General features: G+C 35.1%; 1 long non-coding RNA gene across 1 annotated transcript in view; it reads right to left on the bottom strand.

The window, feature by feature from the left end:
* Positions 1 to 1,148: 1,148 nt before the first annotated feature.
* LOC112048020 (uncharacterized) overlaps positions 1,149 to 25,466 on the bottom strand; it is a 45,347-nt gene continuing 21,029 nt past the window's right edge. Inside the window, exon 4 of the long non-coding RNA XR_008251378.1 lies at positions 1,149 to 1,232. This is a non-coding gene — a long non-coding RNA (uncharacterized LOC112048020). The remainder of the gene's footprint in view (positions 1,233 to 25,466) is intronic.

The following is a 25,466-nucleotide window of genomic DNA, read 5'->3' as shown; positions in this document are numbered from 1 at the left end:
CTTTGGTTATACGATACGATTTATTTCTGAGGCCCTAGGTATTTAGTTATATATTGTCTATAATTTACAAGATAATTAAGTAACATAAAGACACAAATTTTCAACAAATCGCATAATATATTATTTAAATATGACATCTGTAAATTCAAATTGCTTTTATTTATTCGCTATTTAATGTTTCTGTACACAAACTAATATACTCACGCAATAAATCTGTGTTTACTTGAATAGTGTTGAATTATACGCAGACATTTCAGTACACAGTTTGTATGCAAGCTTTCACGCCTAATGAATGATATAGTTGCTTGAATATTACGAAACTAGCAGATGTACGTAATTTCATCAAGGATCATAACTTTAACCAAGTGTTGTACAGTACTAGAATCATTTACCATTATATATAAATAGTATAGGGTTAATAAAATCTTTTTACCAAAAAATTTAACCGACTTCAAAATCACACAATTAAACTAAAAAGCGAAATATAACATCGTATGTGCTACCTTCTGCTCACTTTGAAGGCAATGCCAACAAACACAAGTCAGTTAAATTTTTTTGTTAAGCCTTCATTTTTCTGTTTTTAGTGTGTCCTAGTCCCAGCATAGTGAACGAAGCAACAACAGCGCCACAGTAGGTACGGGAAATTTCGTTTTTTTCATTTTGACATAAAATTACTGATTTTCATGAAAATTAAAGGAGACCAATCTGAAAGTATACTCTTTCAAACAAAAAAATAATTTTCAAAATTGATTAAGAAATGACGAAGTTATGAGGTAAAAAACATAAAAAAAACAAACATACACAACGAATTGAGAACCTCCTCCTTTTTTTTGAAGTTTGTTAAAAAATACATTTCATATATTGTGCCATCCAACCAGTATTTAATCAAAGCTATTAATCAAAGGTTTACATAATTATTATACTTCAGTTCAAATTGTTTACCATAAAATCGTAGCAATCGACACTAAAGTGATAGGACACTTAACACGTCTTCAAATACTTGAAATGATGTATGAAGTGGACATATCCGGCATCCGGTCACATCTGATACTAAATTATATTACTTCGATAAAATTAGAATGTGACTAATTTCTAATTGACTGACTAATATTTAATAGGCAGGTAGGTACTTCAAACAATAGGTCTAATCTTACATGTAGATTAGTTCGTAGGCTTGTAGATCGCAAATCCATCCCTGTTTCATGAAGTGCCATTGAAGAGAACCCACTGAACTGAAATATGAAAACAAGGTTTTGTTTACTATGCGTTTAATAGTACGGTCAATTTGGACATTCGATGCTATATAAATTTCCATCAAGCTGAAAGACAGTGATCACTTTTTTTAATCGTTATATCTCAAGAACGGTGGCTTGTAGGAAAAAAGCATTGAGACATTTTTGCTGTGAAACATCTATAGCCGCACGTAAAACCGATTTCTGGCATGGCGACGCGTCGCCACGCTATATGATAGCGTATAAACAGTCTATGAAATAGTGTGTACGGTGTGGCGATGCGTGGTGTGATCATTTTATGATCTACAATTTTTGTTTTAAATATTTTTGTAATAAAACTTATCTGAAAATCACGAAAAACAAATTTTCTTGACCTTAGACCTCGAATTTTTTTTTTCCTTACAGGGGAAAGATGGGGAACTTTCAAATATTATTTTTAATCATATTTTAAACAATTTTACTGATTTTTAGCGTGGTGGGAATTTATTTAGCTTTACCCTTATTATTAGGTTAGCATTTGTCAGTTGTGATAATATCCCTAATCTTTTCTTGCTACTTACCTGCTATCTAACAATATAATAAAGCTTATAAAGTAAAGTATGTTATATTTTTTGCCAGTATTTCTATACTTGTCAATTCAATTTGAAATTATACAATATATATTATATGTGTTCAAGAAACTGCAGGCACAAAGGCATCAGTATGTTTAACCTGAAGAAGAAGAAGAATACAGGCCATCGATCTCATATTTATTATAAGAGGTCAATTAAGAAGTCAATGATACAGGTAAACAAAATGTCATGTATGTCTCAATTCAATATATATGCTTTATAGATATCTAGACTTTAGAATTTGAATAATTAATACATCCATCAAACAAGTCAAAAATTAACGCGACCAAAGTCACAAACAAAAAGCGTATTATTAAACATAATATTTATATATGCCCATATTATACCTTCAGCCCAGAACACGGAAGAGTTCTCAATATTTGTTCCGAGTAAATAGATGGTTATAAAACATATCCGTATACCTTTTAGAATTAATACCTAATAGTACGAATATTTCCAAAGTTCTTGCAATTTTGCAATATCAGCCTGAACACGATCTATTTTTAACCAACAGATAGCCTTCCTCCATAAATGGTCTATCTAACACTGAAAGAATTTTTCAAATCGGACCAGTAGTTCCTGAGATTAGCGCGTTCAATCAAACAAACAAACAAACTCTACAGCTTTATAATATTAGTATAGAATAGATAACATGCCATAATGGGTCGTCAACATTTCAAAGAGTCTCACTTGTTTCGATCTATTGTTGAGGCTGACTATACGGTACGTGCGCTGTTTGCCGCGATACAACGTCGCAACGCAGGTGTGGTATCCAATGCGTTGATCCGTTGCAACGACGCAACGCAACGCACTAATGACCTGTGAGAATGCTCTCTCTAAAACGCTCTCCCTAAGAACGCTCTCTCTAAGAACGCACTCCCTAAGAACGCTCTCCCTAAGAACGCTCTCCTTAAGAATGCTCTCCCTAAGAACGCTCTCCTTAAGAACGCTCTCCCTAAGAACGCTCTCCCTAAGAACCATCTCTCTAAGAACGCTCTCCCTAAGAACGCTCTCCCTAAGAACGCTCTCCCTAAGAACGCTCTGGGTAAGAACGCTCTCCCTAACAACCATCTCCCTAAGAACGCTCTCCTTAAGAAAGCTCTCCCTAAGAACGCCTCACGCCCCGAAACGAGATTAAAGTTTGTTGCATACTGGTCGAGGTTAAAATGTAGACTGGGCCGTGTGCTCTCCCAATAAGTTATGCTCTGGAGTATACCATCTTCATTATGATTTTATTTTAATGGTCCACTACAAGAACAAGACTCCTTCCTTATAGGAGAAGGGATATGTAACTTAGACACACCAGGCTGCTGTATAGGGCATGAGTAAAATAAATCAACACTAGAAGTAAAGTCCTTGTTTTTCTAAGAAAATAACGATTTTAATCTTTCTTTGCGCGCAACTAAAAGCTGCAAAATTCTTGAAAAAATTTAAAAAATCCTTAAACGCATGTATATTATCATTATCAAAATAAATCAAATCTACCTACTTTAGCCTGACTCAACAACAATTCTGAAAATTTCAAAGTTTACTTTTATTTGGATGTCATAGATTAGAAATGACATAATGACCAAATGTATGAGCGAGTTTCCTTCATTTCTAATTGATAAGAACACACAATCGACAAGTCACTATATTTGGATAACGCTGTTTGATTAGGGCAACGTCATGAGATTAACCTTTATTTGCAAAGCTCAACGAATTACGTATTAACGTTGACTGTTCAAACTGTTTTACAATACTAGTTGTTGACTGCGACTTCATCATCATCATTAACTACAGATATAAGCCTCCCTGTTGAGCACGAGACTCCTCTCAGAATGAGAGGTTTAGGCCTTAGTCCACCATGCTGGCCCAATATGGATTGGCAGATTTCACACACGTAGAGAATTGAGAAAATTATCAGGTGTGCAGGTTTTCTTACGATGTTTTTCCTTCACCGTTTGAGACACGTGAACGTCTTAAAATACACATGACTGAAAAGTTGGAGGTGCATGCCCCCGACCGTATTCGAACCTACGCCCTCCGAATCGAAAGCAGAGGAAATATCTACTAGGCTATCATGGTTCGGCGGCGATTTAGTCTATGGGAAATTTCAATTGTGAAATGCTCTTCTAAATCTTTTTCATCCAATTTTTAACTCCACTACATTCTACATTTTAACTATAATTTCGTTCGTGTCGTTTCTGTAGATCCATACTACTATTATAAATGCTAATAGAAAGCCTGTTTGTTAACTATTCACGGCTAATCCACTGATAAAATTTGGCTTGGATATAAATTGGACCTTAGAGCAAAACATAGGCTACTCTTATACATAGGTTTATCTAGTTCCCGTGGGATTTATGAAACCAAAATTTCACTTTTCAATTTTTTAATTGAATTTTGGTTTCATAAATCCCACGGGAACTAGATTTTGGAAACCGTGATCTCGGTGCTGAACATTAAAATTTGTCAATCCGTTTCAGTCAACCACTGTTACACCAGATTCTTATATAGATTTAAGAATATAATGGTGCGAAAACATCGGTCGCACAGTTTCCCAGAAGTGGCAAAAAGCTGGCTGCATGTTTGCGACAGATCGGACTCGCACCTTGAACATGCGTCAAAGCACGCGCCGTGACGTCATCAAACGGTCTACAACCGAGCCGGAACAGCCTGAACAGACTATGAACTAGCAAATCGCTAAACGTGGTAAAAAACGCAAAACAATGTTCAATCGTAATTCATTAATGCATGAAATTATTTCCTTGGACTTTTGTGAAAATGGTACGAGTATATACGTCAAAACCTGATAGACTAACGTAATAGATTTTCACTATGATGAAATCATGATTAAGGATCCGTAGCCCACTTCAGTCTCTTCATAGGAGATGGGTTATGGAATTTACACCGACCATGATGACTGGCGGGCATAGGTTGATAGATTTGGATTTCGTAATTACTGATGATGTACTGGTATTAATAATTCGTAATTACGAATAAATTACTATCAGCTGGTTTTCTCTCTGATATAACTGCTTCTGATTATATCCTGCTTTTTATAAACCCTTTTTATTCCTGATAAGCTTCTTTCCACGGCTTTTTGGCAGCGTTCTAGTTTTTCTCTGGATGGATCATATGATTCGAGATAAGCAGGGCAAGTGGAGCATAACCGTTGCTGACTGGTACCCTAGAAGCGGTAAACGGAGCAGGGGACATCAGTCAACGAGCTGGATAAACGATATCAAATTAACTTAATATAATATATATGTGTATTATTCAATATTCAACTTGTATTTTAGAATTTAAACTATCGTGAGTGTTATTCATATTAATTGATTATGAAACACGGCTAAAACTCACGTGATATTACGTCGGAGTATGCCCGACTAGTTTCGAACCCATACGGGGCCCTTAGTCATGAGCTGGTTCTTGCATCGCGGCACGATCCAAACTGATCACACGATGATGATGGCACGATTCAACTTGTATATTTCGGAATAAAGGGCTTAATATTATTATTACTATCAGCTGGTATTAATGAGGATGACTGACCTGGCCTAGGCCTGACGGTTTAATGTGCTCTCATAGGGGTGTAACACCTCCAAATTCTCAGCTCCAGGTTAAGAACAAATTTTACTAAGAATTTGTTAGAAAAAAGCTCAATATTTCATAGTCCGAACCAAGAATCGAATCTAAGACCTCGTCATCCGAAGTCATAAAAGACATCCACTGAACCAACAGGCAACAATGGAGTAGGTGTGTGAAAATTTAAAGATGTCAGAAGCTATGTTTTTTTATGTAGTATACATTTACCGTGTGTTGATCGAGATACTACGTACCTACGAAGTATACAAATCAAAATACTAGTATACTGGTGAATAGAAAATTCTAGAAATGGTAATTTTTAAGTAGATACATTGGTAATACAACATTTGTGCTATGAGCAAGTAATCATTATCAGTATACACAAACTGTATCAGTGTTTATAAATAGAACTGCTGTGCTATTTGTACTGTGGCAAAATAGTTATCGGTTACGAATTTCGAAGAAATCGCAAAAAATCTCTACGTCAAAGAGTGGTCCTATGACGCACTGAGCGCTCTACTTTATGGTTAACCGTAGTACTGAACAAAGCCTAATCGGTTTCGGATTTTGATTTAATTGAGAACAAAATAGATATGCTTTTTGAAAAGTTAAATAACACTGTAATAAAATAAAATGTACCAATAAATCTTTCGTGTTTATATTTTGTGTTGGACAAACATTTTTAATTTAAAGTCAAATCAGTTTCGAGGCGTTGCCATAATTGTGAAATAGGTTGGTTTTCTTTTTGAAAGAAAGAAAGAAGAAACAATTATTCTACCTAGGCACTATTGTAGCGTCCGGTGCCTCAACCACCTGAGCAAGGCAACACTCATGAGCTCAAGTAGCAGAACCATGAAACACAACACTGTCATGTTTGGCACAACCTTGAAAAAAGTCTTTCTACCACACACACCTTACAAAATATTCTCAAAAACAGCCCGGAAGTGGGAAGTCAGTAAGTGGAATAGCTGCATAATTTATTATTTTTTTAATTAATATTAAGTATCTATACTAATATTAATAAAAAGTGGTAAAGTTTGTGGTGTAGTAATTGGCAATCTCTAGATCTGCTGAAAGGATTTGAAAAGTCTTTTATCGCTAGAAAACTATGTCATTTGTGAGTGTCCTAAGTTATATTTAATCCCCGTTTTCTTACGGGAACGGGAACTACGCAGGTGAAACCTCGGGGCATCGACTAGTCGTGAATATCGTTATAATTATTGTCCAATATACTCTACCAGCGGACGCCCGTGAGTTCGTCCGCCCTCTGACCTCCTTAATCCCTATTCGATACCTTATAACTACAGACTACCTCCTTGCCAAATGTCATCTTTGTGCGTCGTGCGGTTTTTGAGATTTCGTGAAGAATTTATATTTGATGTGAACGTAATGTTAAAATTACATCAAATATGGATGTTCTCCGATGCTGTAGAAATTCCAAAACTGTAATCTTATTATATAACAAATTCACATACTCAATACACCAATTGCAGAATACGATTGCGCAACTCCAGGCGGGACAGACGAAGTGCGGCGGCGAGATAGTTATCATGCATGTGGGCTGGTGCAAGCTGCACCCACCTACGCGAGCTACGGGACTCGCACTATCTTGCTTTACTCCCAAGGTGCTATAACGAATCATTTCTGATGAGTATACCCATTTCTCCCCGCCTAGGCAAGTCAAGTTTTGTAAATCACCAGATCTCTGATGATGTAATTTTATTTTAAACTGAATAGCAACTAAATTGTATTTGTACTTTTCTTGTAGATGAGACTTTTTATTTCACATGTACTGTACTGCATAATTGATGCTTTGTTAAAGTTTTTCAATATAAATCATTCATAATTTGAGTTCTATTTTTGTAAACTGATTAGTGGATTATGTATCTGTATGTAATTACGGACAGAATAAAGTAATCAACTTGGTATTACACGGATCTCACAACTTGTTGCGGTAGAATAACTGATTGCGAGAATTGCTACATTTTACAAGTGTTGTTTTTATGGCATTAAAATATGTAAATAAAACATGCAGAAATATCAAAAGAAGGGGGTTGAAAGTTTACATCGAGTTTCATGCAGACAAATTCGCGGTAAAATAAAAAAAGTCTATTAGGAGACTAATTCTAAATCCTTTAATTTAGAACAAACAAATCGTTTATAGTAAAAGCTTTTAGCAAGAGATAAAGATACGCTGATACGACCAATTTCAAAATGTTTTTAACTTTTAAATATTACTATGACATCAACATAACATGGAAATAGCCGAAAGCATCAATCTATTATAGCAAAAGCTTTTAAAATGCTATAAAACCATGGGTTACAACTAATTTAATATCGCTCTTATCATATGAATTCGTTAATAGAGAGATAGTTTAATAAAAACTTTCTTGCAAAACTTTTTTATCATTTAAAACGGACTTTCTTGTAAAACTAATTTGCATAAATGGCTAGGATTACGATTATTTTGATCAAAATATTACGGCGCCTATTATTTGATGTAAACAGTTGTAAATTATTGTAATATTGTATGATTTCTTTTTCAAAAGAGTAACTGTTGAGTGTCTTAATGGCTCTTCTCAGCAGAACCTGCCTTCAGAACGATTGGCAGAGTTTGTACAAAAATTCTAAATAAATTTAAAAAAAAAATCGTTTCAAAAGTTCTGGGAAACTAAGCCTACTTGAAATATATGAACTTTGAGAATTTTTAATACTTACAAAAAGTAAGTTTTCATAATAAAATGTCGCAATTTTTAATCAAATATTTGCTAAATTTCTTTCAATATAACTAAAATGCAACAGGCATGGTTAAATAGTACGTTTTCATCAAAATTATCAAGTAATGAGTAAAAAGATTACATTTTTTTTACACAAGAATTTGACTGCCTTCGATAACTTAAAAAAGCGAAAATAATATCCATAATTATTCCAGACTATCCTACGGAATTTGTGTAAAATTCGATTTACACGGAGGAAGTCACCTAATTGATAATAATTAATCTGATTTGGTGTACAAAAAAAGCTGAGCCAAACAGTAAAATTAAGATACACATTAAAATTAGAATTAAAATTAGTTCGGAATGAGTCGATTAATTGCTCGCATGGAATAAGGAAGCTTTTCCAGCTAAGCGTGGGAAATAAGTAAACTTTAAGTAATCGTTATAATTATTCTTACTAAAGCGTCTGCAATACACAAGTGACTACGTACATAGCACGCGACCAGTTCGCATTGAAGCCTCACGACCTGTACACACATCATTATAATATAGACTGATGTTTATGGTCGTTGAGTCTATATGAAGCGATGAAGTGAATCAGTGGCCATAATATAACAGTGCAACAATAAGTCTATTTTGAATCAATAATCCTTTATTACGTGTTCCTTCTATGATCCGAACTTAATAAAAGTGAAACTAAGTCTGTGTGGTTACCTTTTCACGGCTACCGAACCGATTCACTGAATCGACTTTTATTTGGTACAAATATAAATTGGAACTTGAAGTAGAATACAGACTACTTCTTATCCCGGAAAAGTCCATGGTTCCTGTGGGATTTGTGAAAACAGAATTTCAGGCGAACAGAGCTGCGGGACACACAAAAGAGGCAATACCAAGCCTCAACCCACGACTTACGACAAAAGTACTTAAACTTAAAAGCAAACTTAAAACAGTAACAGAACTAACAGGGCACTGTTCACTAAATAAACAGCTTTCGGTTCTAGCTATAACCGACAGTCCTCTGTGCAGAGCATGTATGGAGGAAGAGGAAACCCCGATACATATTATGCTTAGATGCAGAGGTGTATCTGAACAACGCGCAGCACACATTGGATCGCCAGAAACACTCCATGAGGGGTTCGGCGACCTGGGCGGCCTGCTAAGCTTCTGGAGAGAGCTGAGTTGGTTGGAGTGACTCCCTACCCACAATGGCCAACCTCTAGTGGCCAAGTGCGGAAAAGGCCCAGGAAAGAAGAAAAAGAAGAGAAGATAATGGTTATAATTAGGCAAAAACTTAAAATTAAAGTTAGAAAGGTACCATACGCGCCTTAGTCCGAGAAGAACCCGCAACTAACTCAGCTAAGGCTATTTTTAACAACATTTAAGTAGAGTGCATTTTAGTAATAAATAAGTAATAAATTAACTAATCATTAATACTAATTCGACATTTATACACGCTTGCGTTTAGTAAAAGCTATACAAAATTTATTTATACCCATCGCTGCCATCGGATCTTAAAAATAAGTTTAACATGTCGTAGCTAAATAATAACCTAATGTCAAAAAAGGAAGCAAAGTGTCCAATAGTCAAACAAGTGCAAAAAGCCAACAGCCATATTTTCGTATTAAACCGGCAATAACTGCGTGCACACTTATTGCGGTCCGGAGTTATAGTCCATTCATAACAACCGAAAGCTCCTCGTCCCCTTCATTCACACAGCAATATTCACTTTAGCAACAATCGGGCATATAACATGAACAGCTATGAAAATAAATAGGATTCTACTACTGTGTATGTCCATAAGTAAAAAAAACGTGAAATATTTAACCACCCGCAGTCAAAACTAAAATTCTTAGGTGACAACGAAAGTACTGCAGTTTTAAATAAACAGTGAAACTGTTCAGTTAAATGGTCCGTCTGTAGTTTTCTATCAGGTTTAACTGTACAATTTTGTCTAATTTGTGTCTAGAGGCCCCCAAATAATTTTGATACAGGGTTCCTCAAAGGCACGCTACGCCACTGAGTATTCGCCTCATTTGTAACTTAAAAACTCCATCAAAATATTTTTCGTGTTATTTCATGGAGTAAATAGCCAGTGGGTAGTATTTTGTAAAACTAGTTCACGATGCAGACCATGTCGGGATCATAACTTTAATTCGCTCGACGTTCCAACGCTCTTGCACATGCGGTCACGAGCTTTGATTACCAATAGAACTCGATTAAAGTTAAGGTCAGCTCTGTGAGAGTTATACAAACCTAGTACTTTGTTTCATTATTAAAAGACAAGTATCAAAGGTTACACGACAATTATGCCATAGCCTAATAACATTTATTTCAAAATTTAAAGAAAACTTAATTGAAAATTTATTTTAATTTTAGTGAAAACAAAATTAAGAAAATTGAAATTTTCTTGTTAATTTTATAATAGCAGTAGAAGCACCACTCTTTGCCATGTTCTGTGAGTAAAAGTCACCTACTCTTCGTAGGCTTTCCCTAAACTACTTCAATACCGAATCCCAAGCTGTCGTGTCTAATCCGACCGTCTCCTCTATCTCTAGCTTTTCCTCTGACGTCTTTTTTCCTCGTCTCATGCCCTAGCTATCCCTACAAACGTGTTCTACAATTACAAAACAAAAATATTTACACGTATCAATACCCATAAAGTCTTATCAAATGTAGCGATTGGTACCACCCTAGTAAGGTTTTAGTACCAATACTATAACTTTAGATGGGCGCATCGCATGCATTTTTAACCGACTTCCAAAAAGGAGGAGGTTCTACGTTCGGCTGTATGTATGTTTTTTTTTTTTTTTTTTTTTTTTTATGTATGTCCAGCGATAATTCCGTCAATTATGGACCGATTTAGAAAATTCTTTTTTTGTTTTGAAGGGTTTACTTCCAGGGTAGTCCCATTTTTTTCATGTCAGGATCTGATGATGGCATCCTGGAGAAATTGAGGGGAACTTTCGAAAGTTGTAGAGACGGCTAGTGCGTTTGTTAGTGTTTCCATAAGGTACTTTAAACCACTACAATTTTATGAAGGTTTGGAGTTGGTCTGATGATGGAGCCGAAACACAGACGATGGAACTCGTCAACGATTTACAGCAGTCACCTTTTGTTTGGGTTTGATTAATTTGTATTGATGAGTACTTTCCACCTATATGGGTTGTGACTGTATTAAGGGTCTGGTGATGAAGACGAGGGACAGTGAAGAGAACTCCTCGACGGTTCACAGTAGCTACCTCGTGTTTGGACTTGATAAATTTGTATTGATGAGAACTTTCCACCTAAATGAATTGTGGCTGTATTAAGGGTCTGGTGATGAAGACGATGGACAGTGAAGAGAACTCCTCGACGGTTCACAGTAGCTACCTTGTGTTTGGACTTGATAAATTTGTGTTGATGAGAACTTTCCACCTAGATGAATTGTGACTGTATTAAGGGTCTGATGATGAAGACGAGGGACAGTGAAGAGAATTCCTCGACGGTTCACAGTAGCTACCTTGTGTTTGGACTTGATAAATTTGTATTGATGAGAACTTTCCACCTAGATGGATTGTGACTGTATTAAGGGTCTGGTGATGAAGACGAAGCACAGTGAAGAGAACTCCTCGACGGCTCACAGTAGCTACCTTGTGTTTGGACTTGATAATTTTGTATTGATAAGAACTTTCCACTTAGATAGGTTGTGACTGTACACACGAAGTAGGTATGCTAACACTAAAAATAAAAAAATAAAAATTTTAATAAAAAAAATTCAACCGACTTCCAAGTCAAAAAATAACTTTAACTAAAAAGCAAAAAATAACATCCTACCTATGTGCTACCTTCTGATCAGTTTGAAGGCGGTGCCAAGCCAGTGTCGTGTTTTAATTAAAGCTGTTTCTGAAAGAGCCACAGAAATTTTGTAGTTAAAACGTGTTTAATTAAAACATCACTGGCTTGGCACCGCCTTCAAACTGATCAGAAGGTAGCACATAGGTAGGATGTTATTTTTTGCTTTTTAGTTAAAGTTATTTTTTGACTTGGAAGTCGGTTGAATTTTTTTTATTAAAATTTTTATAAAATAAAATTCAACTAAAAGCAACATATTTATTACGAAATAAAACTAAGAATCAAGATCTTTGCTCCAAGATACACGTAGGTCTATCGGGTAACGTGACGTCGCGAGATACGCAAATTGTGCGATGGGCAGTCATGTAAACAGTATGTTTACATGATCGGCGGTAATTGCGCGTAAATGAACAACTACGACCATGTAAGCAATAATTGTGTAATCATTAAAAATATTAGTTATTTATCAAAGCTACAACGATAAGTCCATAGCAACTACATCACTCTGATTATGTGAGGTGATTAATAGGAACAGTTAACAGAAAGAGCAAATGTCCCAGCTGATGTTAAACGTGTCGCAAAATCGTTATAAGCACATATCTTAACACCGGTGAAATAATCTCCTTGCTACTTTACTAGACTTTCCACTGTTTTAACCATAAAATAAGTCACCGAAAAAGACGCATTATTATTGTTTAGATGCACTTAAATTTATCTAAAACTTAGTATAGTACCTAAACATTTTTATATAAACATTAAATATATGGGAATCTCTATATCTTTCCAAACATTAACATAAATGACTCAGTCAATTAATTTTAAAGTCAATTTCTGCAAACACGATCCACAATCTCAACATGATACAGGTGTGAAAGTTGCCAACTTAAATTTACATATCAAACAATAATATTGCCCGTCCTGTCTATAGCGTGCTACTTTACTGCAATAATATGTATTAGTTGGTCATGTTAACAAGCAATCTACATAATAACACGTCTATTTATGTTTATGTTGCCATAAGGGCGGTATAAAATTATGTTCTACATGCATAATTAGTTGCCGGGACATCCTCTTTTACGTCTCTCGTAAACTGTCCCACGTGTCTATGTAGAATGTAGATACACAATATTAACTGGCTATAAGGGTCTGCTTACATTACGCAACGTAAAATCTAAAATATATATTATTTATTATTGTTGTGCAAAATACTTAAGTAATTTGATAAGAACCTTCGATAATTGTTGAAACATAATCATTTTCAAAGAAGCTAAATATCAAATTCTAATATATAAAATTCCAAATTTGACTTAAAAAATTCATATAACTTTATTAGAGTTTCTTCATGCCTAAAAAGGTAAAAAGTAAGAATTAAAAATAAAATGGACTCATATATTGTCAACATTTTAACGTTTCAAATATATATATTTATAAAAATATTACATATTTTCTAATTATTTAATAATAAATAGTTTAAAAGTTATTAAAAAAGTAAGCTTATATTACTCTCTTTTTGGTATGACATTATGTTAACATGATGATGATGAATTTATTAACATGTTTTTGTTTTCACAACACCTCTTCAGTTTCAAACACACGCGTACAAACAGAAAGTACAAGTAACCACTAAAGTCTAAAACCAAAGCAAACTCATCTTCAAATAGTCAAATAAGCTAACATAGTTGTTCACCCTTCTAATCAAAATATAGGAAGGCTGCTTGGCGATAGAAATTCAATAGACTCATAACTTATTTTTTGGATATTTATTAATGGAAATTGAAAGCATTGCCGTGCGCTGCGACCCGCCTCCGTGTGCGCGCGCCTTTAGTTATAAACTTCAACAACTTACGTAAAATAACCGGTTGTAAAACGCGAGAAACGTCAAAATATATGTTCACTATATGCAGTAGATGTAATAGATTAATAATGTTGATACTATGCATTTACATGAGTCATACTTAATCATTGATGTAAGTAATAAAATTGAGACTATGATATGAAGTGGCATCCTCCTAGGGGGACTTTACTCGTATAATACTACCACTTTACTAACTGCTGCAGTTTAATTCTCCGACCAGTAGTAGTGTAATTAAAAAATAAATTAAATAACTTACGTTATTTCAATAAAAAATATACTAATGGTTTCATTAAATAGCCACCTTCGAAAACTTACTATGAGTCAGTTGTCACAAAAAAAACAGTTTAATAAATTAATAAAAGAAAACATAATGAAAAATCAGTGCGCAAGGAAATGAAACGTCGACAATTTCTATAGGTATTTAATAAATCGACAAAGTTTAACCGAGAACCGTTTTTCAGACTTTTTAATGGAATTATGTTTGGTTTGGTACATAAAAGAACTAACAAGTAAATTAGCAACTTCTCTTATTAAATAAGGGTAGTAGAGGTTCTTTAACCGTCTTGGAAAATTAACTATGAGTCAGTTATGTCATAAGAAAAAAACAATTTAAAGATAATTAAAAAAACTCTAAGGAAAATTCAGTGCGCAACGTCGTATACGTCTATAACTTCCATAGTAAGTTAATAAACTGACAATATTTTAACCCGATAACCGTTTTTCAGATTTTTATAGAATTATGCCGATTTGTTATTTAATAGATCTAGCAAGTAATCTCTCTCTCTCTCTTGATAAATAAAAGTAATAAAGGTTCTTTAATCATCTTCGGGCTAAATACCTTTGCCGCCTGCATAGAGTACACGCCCATTCACGAAAGTTTTCATAAGTGTGCTAAGCAATCTCACTAATTGGCACACTCGTGATATCATATCACCACGCAGTAACACGTAATACTCACCAACTTCACAGCCGCCGTAATAACACCATTTTTGGCGCCACACTAACTTACTCATAGGTTCGGTGGGCGGGCGGCGTTTCACAATGTCACGTCATATAAGCGTCATACTAAAAGGCCAATTAAAATACTTCACTCCTTAATCATTAAAATGAGATGTTCTTTCATCATTATATGCTCACTTCAAGGCCAGGCTTCCTTTAAACGAGAGGGAATATGGATCTTGGACCCACCACACTGCTCCAATGCAGATTGGCGGGCTTAGGGTAATAATATACAATTCATTAACGACATTAACGACCCAGGGACTAGACGGTGCAATGCCCCGGGGCCCTCAAGCTCAGAGTGCCCTCTAATCCTTACCAGAAATTAGCGATCGAACTGAACTTCTAAAACTGTCAATTTTGAAAACGAAAAAGAGCTGATGAATATTCTTGCTTGATAAAATCGAACCAGTTAAATCTTAATTAATAAAAGCAAATAAAAAATGGGCCTCACTACCAGATGGTAGTAAGGCTTGATGTTTTCTTTGGGGCACGGCGGTGTAAGACTACTAACTCCAACTACGGAAAGATAATTTTTAGATAAAAATTTCTTAGAACACTTAAAAGAACTAACCTATGGACCAAAAAGGCCGTTATGATATAGATATTACGTTCTTTACTAACTTAATATTATAAATTTTACGTGAGTAGGTACGACTTCTATTAGCACCCCTGCTATTTAGTGATAACAATATGCCACAAAAACTAATACATATTTCTGCTTGCCAATTAGTAGCGTCTGGACGATGATATGTCAGTCAGTTAGTAAATAAAAGTGTGTGTCAGCTCCGACACACGAAAGGAGTTTACTCTTTCAGATCGACTGTCTAAATAGGTGTATGCTGCCCCGCAGCATACACTATGTACGTCTCAGTACGCCTGAAAAGTGGATGGTGCGCAACCGAGGAGCAGCAGGCCGCGGCGTGCACGCTATTGGCGGCAGCGCACGGTGAAAGGTGTGCAGAATATGTTGCGCACAAAAAAGTAACGCTGTCATTCGTTCATAGAATTTTGTTGCCCATATTTTTTTCATACTGAGGGCTATGTATGAAAAATCTATATAACATCTATGTTAAGAGGAAACTCCAAAAATTGTGACGATTTAAAATTGTGACGAAAAATTGTCTTTAAAGTCTGAAGTTTATTCCCTACTGATGAAAGCGGAAATTGTATTTAACCACATAACCTCCCTATCATACAGTGTACCCTAGTACCCAGTGGCGTGCACTTCATAGATGCAAAAATGCCTTGCCTACCCTTAGGACTCATTATGAACTCATATTGTAGGAAGTATTTTCAATTTGTACATGCAGTATACCCTAGTTAAAAACCTTGTGCACGCCACTGCATCTACCCAAATGTACCATACATTTCATTCATCAACTAAACAATAGTACGCGACATAACCGGACACATACTGCGAGAGACCCTACGCGCCTGACATGCGCGGGCGCCGCTAACCGTCTCGTCATCACAAATCTCTAGTCGAATAACGTGAATCATGAAATAAATATTGCTAGTGACTAGCCGAGTCGACCTCGAACCTTGTGAAGTCAATTTGTAAACTTATGTAATCTTTTCGCTGTGACTAAACATTACCGTTCAGATTATGATAATTAGTAAAAGTGTTTACGTCAATCATACACGGATATTTCACAGCTATTTGTACTGTTGAATCATTTAACTGTCCATTTCGATACATTAATATACAATTATAATTATTCATTTATTTTATTTATGCAGTTTTTTCTTTAGAAAAGAATAGATAAATAAATAAATAAATAAAAAATGTCTTTAAGTTGGCCTAGAATCGTACTCTGGTTTAATATGTTTTGTTCCTTAGTTTCACACCACTTGTCCAGTTGAGTGGATACGACAACGTCGAAATGTGTTAACTTGCACGGCTTGGGTGTTAGATTTATTTTCGTTACGGAATTTCTTGATTTGGTCGCCGCGCTCAGAGCGATAAAAGCTATGCAATAGCTTAAAACTATATTATGCAACTCCTGCAGCTTTAATTGTACAGTCGAACTGCTGGCCTATTCACTATTTTGGTATTTATTATCAACCTAATAAAATAAACAACAATTCAATTGACAAAATATCATGTGATATCCACCAGTAAGCATCGGATGACATTTATATTTTTTAAAAAATTAAATTGATGGCCCTACTAGCTAGCTCAGTGGAAATATTTACTTTACTAGTCATATATAAGATAACTAGCGAACCTAGTCAAGCTTCGACAGTTACGCAAGCAACCAATCACAAGAAAGCTATCGACAAACTGAGTGTTTAGTCCCTTTTATTTAAGAATGCCAGCAATAAATAAATTAAAAAATCAAACAGATACGAAATTACACATTTCATGATCTGACAAATTTTGGTTTGGTTAAAGCTGTTAGCTGTATATGCTATTAGGATATCCCAAAAACCATATTTAGTTCATCACAGCTTAGTGACTCACAAAGGAAAACGACCACAGCCATTCAGTAAGATTTTGTTAAACAGTTAAAAGTGTCTCATCACAATTATTATTAGGTATTTTTACAATTATTTGTGCCTATATTTGAAATATTTAATTGGACCGTTAACACGAATGTCTGGCTAACATCGTAAAACGCACAATTTAATTCAATTATCGAATCTGTATTTGAAAATTTTATTGTACGAAATAATTTGTTCCATTTACAATTTATGGAAATTTATCGTAAATCGTTACGCTAAAGGGTTACCTCAGTTACATTATAATTTGTTTATTATTTTTGTTGATTTATCAAAGGAGTACAGTAGACCCAGTTTTTCCGTCAGATATAGCATGTATAGATAAGCAATATTTAAAAATAATAATAAGGCAGATAATTAGGTAAATGGAACTTTATACAATTTTAACATACTTACATCTTTTTAATCAATCAATATATTTATTTATTTGATTGATTGATTTATTGAAAAGATTTATCTTAAACTATGCGCTGACATTAGCGTGGTAGATAGCCATAAAAGTTCTAAGTGAATGACTAGATTTAACGCCACATGGCTACACAAAATTATAGTATTTCTAAGTAATATTTATTTAAACATTTATATTATCGATTGTACATGATTCATTTAATTAGGGAACGTAGTTTTTGTATGAAACTGCAAATAAACTAATTAACATTTTTATGTGTGTGAAATTTGAAGTGTGAATTTATTTAACGTTTCTATAATTGTATAATTTATATAATTGCGTATCAGACACCTACACACTTACAATAAAAAGAAACTTTCAGTAAATTTAAAATAAATTAAAAAAATACACTAGTCGTCGCTATAATTTTTTAAAGTTCTACTCGATTCCTCTTGATTCCATCATCAGATCCTGACACGAGGACTATGGGACCACATGGGGAGTTTTTTTATTATTATTATTATTATTACAAGATAGCCCTTGACTACAATCTCACCTGACGGTTAGTGATGATGCAGTCTAAGATGGAAGCGGGCTAACTTGTTAGGATAGGATACCTTGTGATTTCTACACGGCATCGTACCGGAACGCTAAATCATTTCATGTTTTAATTAATGCATTAGTTTTATACTTGACCACGTGAGTTTCGGTTTCGGTTTCTGCCGAATATTCGGTTTCAGCTTCGGTTTCGGCCAGAAAACCAGTTTCGGTCGGGCTACTATTTACTACTAATAATTTATGCCCAAGAATAGCACGTTATCTACTTTACATCCCCATAATCTTACAGCTAGGGGATTTACACCGACAAAACCGAGGGGTACAGCTATATTTTGGCCACAGTTCGTTTTCAAAAGATATCTCATTAGCATAAACGCCTAATAAGAGGTGTATAAGCTGTGTAACCTTACCCACAAGCGAAATAAGCAGCCTTAATTTCGAAAAAAATGGGCCCACAGCAATCAACGCGTTACCGTTGTAAGCGCTTCTTAACAACTGGGAAAGGTGAGATCACTGCATTTACAATAATTGCTATTGCAAAAAGGGTAAAATATAAATGGGTAAAAGTAATTTTTAAAAACATTATTTTTTTGTAGGCAATCGAAATCTTATTTCGAACTGGGTGTAATTCTGTTGTTTTGCATGTTTCCAATATCAATGAAATAAAGCTTCATATTTATTGCGCAAGGTATCTACCAACTCTCCTGAAGTAACCGCATGAAAATCAGTTTAGTAATCTCATTTAGCTTTATTGTTGGCTAATAATAATACCTGCTCTTTTAGCAGTTTTCACTCTTTTGTTATAATTTCAGCTAAGATTCGCTCGTAACTTTAATATTTTTTCCTATTCATAATCCTTACACCACTATTAGGAAAAATAAATGAAAAATAGCCTTTAATACGTGTATCCAAATTTTTAACGGGTGAGTCTTGTTCAATTATCATTGATCAAAATTGGCACTCTCATCAGCCGGTGCTTCATGACAAATCATAAACACCCCCTTAGAAAGAAATCTTTCGATAAACTTTATTCCTCCATCGTGTACGGCCCTGCTGGCCTATTCACTATTTTGGTCTTTATTATCAACCTATAAAATAAACATCAAATTAATTGACAAAACGTCATTTACCTGTTGAGTGATGTCCACCAGTAAGCACCGGATGACATTTGTTACATAGAATCTCAATTTCGTAAAATTATGTCAACTAGCATACGTGAAAGATAGTGAATTAGCCTGCAGACTTTTTGGACGACACTGTAATAGGTACAGGCAACTTTTTAGGTTAATCAGCCCATCGGGTTGGAGATCTACCCCTCGACGATTCCCTTCTATAAGTAGGTAATAAAAAAAAAACCAAAATAATATCAGACTGATTTCGATATACTTAATCGAATGAATCCGTGACCAGAAATAAACTACCACGTGCAATTCAGTCGAGCAAAGCATGCCGAAGTCTTAATGAAGGCTCCTGCGGTCATTTGAAACGCATTATACCACCGCCTTTAAGAAGGTAGCAGAGCTTTTTATACCATTAAATTTGTATCCTTTAATTCATAAATAAGGCAAGAAACTCACGTGAAATTTACTCGTATTTAATTTTTTATCATTCGTGTCATCTTCTAACTTTATACATATTAAGTAACTAGCTGATTAAATAAATTAATATTCCAGTTTTTTTTTAATTAGGTAATATTTTTGTTAAACACCTTTAGTGAAGGAAAAACATCGTGAGGAAACCTGCATACCAGGGATATTCTCAATTTTATGCGTGTGTGAAGTCTGCCGCATCCGCATTGGGCCAGCGTGGTGGACTATTGGCCTAACCCCTCTCATTCTGAGAGGAGACTCGAGCTCAGCAGTGAGTCGAAGATGGGTTGATAATGATGAATATTTTAGTTAAAATAATAGACTATTCTACCTAATCAATGTTTTGAGTGAGTTTTGTAACCGTATTAAAATACTTTTCATATAGTTTTTATTAATATTATCTGATGTATCTTTTTACCTAAATTACGTACCTACTACAACGTAACAGAAGGTTAGAGAGAGAGAAAACAGGAGAACAGTTCTGTTCTGTTAAGTATTTTTTTTTAATTAGCCTAAGGTATTTTCCTTTCCATCATCTATACTCAAGTCTCTATACCACATACTGTAGTGTATACACAATATAACAAATAAATAGACAAAGTTACTTTCACGACCTTTCTCTACATCGCCCTCTGAAGAATTATTTTTATGACGTAAGATTATATAAATGAAGCCAAGATTTTATAACTAAACCAAAATTCCTCAAAATTGGCTCACCGCTTAAGACGTGAGAATGTAACAAAAATTGCTTTCGCATCGCACTAGTATAAATTAATTAAGCAGGAAGTACTAATTAAGAGCTTATGTAGTTACACGGTTTTGGGCCCGGAGACCCGAGAGGTCTTAGGTTCGATAATAGTCCAATAGTAGTTTTGACGGCCTCCATGGCGCAGTCGTATGCGCAGTGGACTTACAAGACGAAGATCCTGGATTCGATCCCCGGCTGGACCGATTGAGGTTTTCTTAATTGGTTCAGGTCTGGCTGGTAGGAGGCTTTGGCCGTGGCTAGTTACCACCCCACCGACAAAGACGTACCGCCAAGCGATTTAGCATTCCGGTACGACGTCGTGTAGAAACCGAAAGGAGGATTTTCATCCTCCTTCTAACAAGTTAGTCCGCTTCCAGCTTAAATTGCATCATCACTTACCATCAAGTGAGATTGCAGTCAAGGGCTAAGTCCAATAGTCTACACTTATAGCGTAGTCTTAATGATTAAACTATTTGGTATCCGGGACTTCGTTCGGAACCCCTTTTAAATTCCGTCATATTTTTTTGCGTAATGTTTACGCATCACACGTAACGGAAGCTCTCATAATATTTCCAGTCTTTGTCACATTTTTATTGATGATCTACCCCTATTGGCCGTAGCGATGATTTTATAAGGCCTGTTATAGCCTTCCTCGATAAAAGAAATACAACAGAAAAATATTTTTTCCGGAACTAGAAGTTTCGGAGATAAGCATTCAACTAAATAAACAAACAAACTCTTTAGCTTTATATTGTTAAGTGTAAATAATATGAGGGGAAAAGTATAATATTTAACATGTTATTAATTGAAGAGAAGCAGGCATTACTTTGCGGAAGTAAATCATAAACAGCATATAATTATTATTTTGCAACACTCCGCGAAAAAATTACGAATCTAAGAACGTCTCCCAAACCTGACAAAAATTAGCTACATACAGCCCGTGCGGATAACTTGACACCTGAATGATGTTTGTAGGTACTATGTTTGTCTGGTTGTGTTGAGTAAACAGGTGTCAAGTTAAGACGTATATTCTGACACCGGATCACACTCAGTAGATGTCGACTTTTCTATTGCGAATGTTTATTCACTTGGATTTTGGCCATAATCCTGATGATTCAATCTAAGATGGAAGCGGGCTAACTTATTAAGAGGAGAAAGAAAATCCACACACCTTTCGGTTTATACACGACATCACACATGAACGCTTAATCGCTTCGCGGTACGTCTTTGCCGATAGTTTGGTAACTAGCCACGGCTGAAGCCTCCCACCGCCCAGCCGAGAATTGAATCTAGGATCTCTTGAATTTGTCGATTTTTCACGGAAAATAAAAATTTGTCAAATCGGACTAATAGTCCCTGATAGTAGCGCGTTCAATCAAACAAACAAACAAACTCTTCAGCTTTATAAATAGTATAGATATTTAAAAAATATAATGCATTATCCTAAATCCTTCGTGTTAATAAAGCACAACAAAGTAGCTTTCACTTCGCCGACACAGGAAACCACTCAGAGACGAAACTTATCTCCTTACAATATGTAATTTATCATAAGCAAAGTTGATTTTAGGCGTTACACTTACCTAGTAAAGGAGAGAGCAGACCGTGGCCTTGATATCGATTCACATGTAGATTCGCAAATTCGTGTCATTTTTAGGGTTCCGTATACCTAAATAAATAAAGGAACGCGTATAAAATCACTTCTTTGTCCGTCTCCTCTATTACTCAGGAACGCGTTAATCTTAAAGGTATAAAAATGAAATTAAAACCAAACATTCAGTCCCTTATCCGTGCTACAGACCTGTAGTTTTAACTATACAGTCGAACAGTTTGGTTAAATCGTCCGTGTGTAGTGTCCGATAGTTTTAACTGTAGATACCTACAGTTTTTTCTACAGATTTTGATTGCAATTTCGATTAGATAAATCTGTGCAGTTAAAACTGAAAGTTTGTAGCGCATCTTGTGAAGAAATAAAACCGACCTACATGTGTGTCAAATAAAGTCAAAGGATAGGGCCGTTTATTCTCCATTTTCCATATAAATTCGCATAAAAATCCAAATTTCCTAATAAACTAACCCGTTGATTTAAAATGTTTGACAAAAAGCAACCTACAGAAAAAATCAAACAAAAGTAAATGATATGTTTATCGGTCTGCAGTTGTGCAGAACCCTCAGTGCGAGAGCAAGACACACTTGGCCGTAATTTTTTCGTCTAGCAGATGATATGCAAATATAGGTACCGAGTACATCGACCTTGTGTACAGTCGCCTACAGTCGTCGTATGAATCGAAGCACAAATGTAGCGTAACAGAACATGAGTAGTGTAGCTCCTAGTGACCTAGTGATTTCCATAACGCGCGTGGGCCGTCCCGACTTCGTGCCCGAGGTGTTTCAAACACAGGCAAATTAATACAGGTGATGAGTGTAGACAAATTTTGTATAACATTTAATAAAAATCAAAATTAGAAATTACGAAAAAATCTACGACACTTGAAACATAATTGAAAAAGGATGAAATAATTTAAAAATCTTAATCTGCCCTGATATATATGAAGGATATCCATCGGGACTGCCATTGAATAAACTGAAGTTTTACAATTTTAAAGTAACATGAATAAGTGCAGATATTTTATTAATATAAGTACCACATCTATACTAATATTATAAAGCTAAAGAGTTTGTTCGTTTGTTTGTTTGAACGCGCTAATCTCAGGAACTACTGGTCCGGTTTGAAAAATTCTTTCAGTGTTAGATAGCCCATTTATCGAGGAAGGTTATAGGCTATATATTATCCCCATATTCTTACGGCAACGGGAACCACGCGGGTGAAACCCCGCGGCGTCAGCTAGTCAAAAGTCAAAATTCATTTATTTTAAATAGGCTTAGTTTACAAGCTCTTTTCGTGAAACGTCAGGTAATAATATTAAACTTAAGATAATGGTGATAATAATCATTCGAAAACTTAAAATCAAAGTTACGAGGGTTCCAAACGCGCCTTGGTCCGAGAAGAGCCCACAACAAACTCAGCCAAGGTTTAGTGTACATATAAGTATGCATTTGTGTTATAATTTAAAAGGCAGCCCCGATGGATAATTACTTCCTTCTTCATCTTCCAATACTCTACTCATCATAATCGAACTGGTAGTTTGGAGATAAGTGGCGACATTGATTTGCACAAACATCGTCTCACCGTAAACGCATAAGTATACATACCATCTCCGTAGCGCCCAGAGAAATTAAAAAAATAGACTGCGTAAAAAGTAGTCTGAAAACCAAGATTTTTTTAGTAACACGAACGAAATTTTATGAAAGGATTGTTGAAATATTGAGAAGCAAGGGTTACAATATGCAAGGATTGTAGCAAGTCGAAGGACGTGGTCTCGGCCTAGTGTCTATCCCTATGGCATTGAGCCATGTACATGCGTATGTTTGTATATTGATAGCACTGTACATATAAGTATGCATTTGTGTATAAGCTATATATTATCTCCATATTCTTACGGGAACGGGAACCACGCGGGTGAAACTAGCTAGTGTACATATAAGTATGCATTTGTATTATAATTTAAAAGGCAGCCCTGATGGATAATCTCTTCCTTCTTCACCTTCCGATACTCTACTTATCCTAATCGACCTGGTAGTTTGGAGATAAGTGGCGACATTGATTTGCGCAAACATCGTCTCACCGTAAACGCATGGTAGGTATACATACCACATCTCAGTAGCGCCTAGAGTAATTAAAAAAATAGACTGCGTAAAAAGTAGTCTCAAAACGAAGATTTTTTTAGTAACAATTGACAATGAAATTTTATGAAAGGACTGTTAAAAATATAAGAAGCAAGGGTTACAATATGCAAGGATTGTAGCAAGTCGAAGGACGTGGTCTCGGCCTAGTGTCTATCCCTATGAGCCATGAACATATATGTACTTATGTATGTACATAACATGTATACATAAGTACATATATGTTCATAGTACAAATCTATTCATAACTGCACACATACTCATACGCATGCAACTTATAACCGTACTGTAAAACCATTCATTCTTTAGGACAGGAGGGCTATTCTGCAACGATGCTTGTATAACGCACAAGGGCAATTTGCGAATTCTCTTGTATCACCTGTGTTTAACACGATACTATAGAAAGAAAAGATGATTTTTTTTTATTTTTGTCTGTCTGTCTGTCCGTATTTAATGTTGACCGGGCATCACGTTGAAACTACTAAATAAATTTAAATGAAACTTGAAACAATTTGAGACCCTAGTACGTAGGAGGTTATAGAATACTTTTAGTCACGAAAATTACTTAAATCAGAAGGTGAAAAAGAGGTTGAAAGTTTGTATGGAAAGTCCTTAATTTTTCAAGTTACATTTATAAAAAAATGGTTTAAGTACTACTAAAAATATACTAAAAGTAATGTAATTCAAAATGTTTCAAAATTCTACCACTTAATTATTAAAAAGGGGTTGAGATGTTTTTGATTTTTTTTTAAATTAAAATGATCAGTGGACTATTTTATCATCACACATGAAATATAAATAGAAAGGGGTGTAATAGGGTTTGAAAGTTTACATCGATTTCCACGCGAAGTCGCGTGAATAGCCCTACAGTGCGGTGACGTCATCCAAACATGTCCATTCAGTTACTTGTCACGGCCGCATCTAAAGCTCAGTTTTTACAATGCTATTAACTTAATTCAATAAAGCACTAGCGAGCTAAAACGGTAATAAACCTTTATTGCTCACTAAAATTCATGCACAGGTTTTGTGACTCTGAATCTATGACATACGACTATAAGGACCTAAGGAATGCAGTGTTAGAAAATTAAAATTATGCAGGTATCTCTAAAATATAGTGAA

The sequence above is a fragment of the Bicyclus anynana genome, chromosome 13, assembly GCF_947172395.1.
Source record: "Bicyclus anynana chromosome 13, ilBicAnyn1.1, whole genome shotgun sequence".
NCBI lineage: Eukaryota > Metazoa > Arthropoda > Insecta > Lepidoptera > Nymphalidae > Bicyclus > Bicyclus anynana.
The sequence above is the reverse complement of the archived record's forward strand: the minus strand, read 5'-3'. Positions and strand labels throughout refer to the sequence as shown.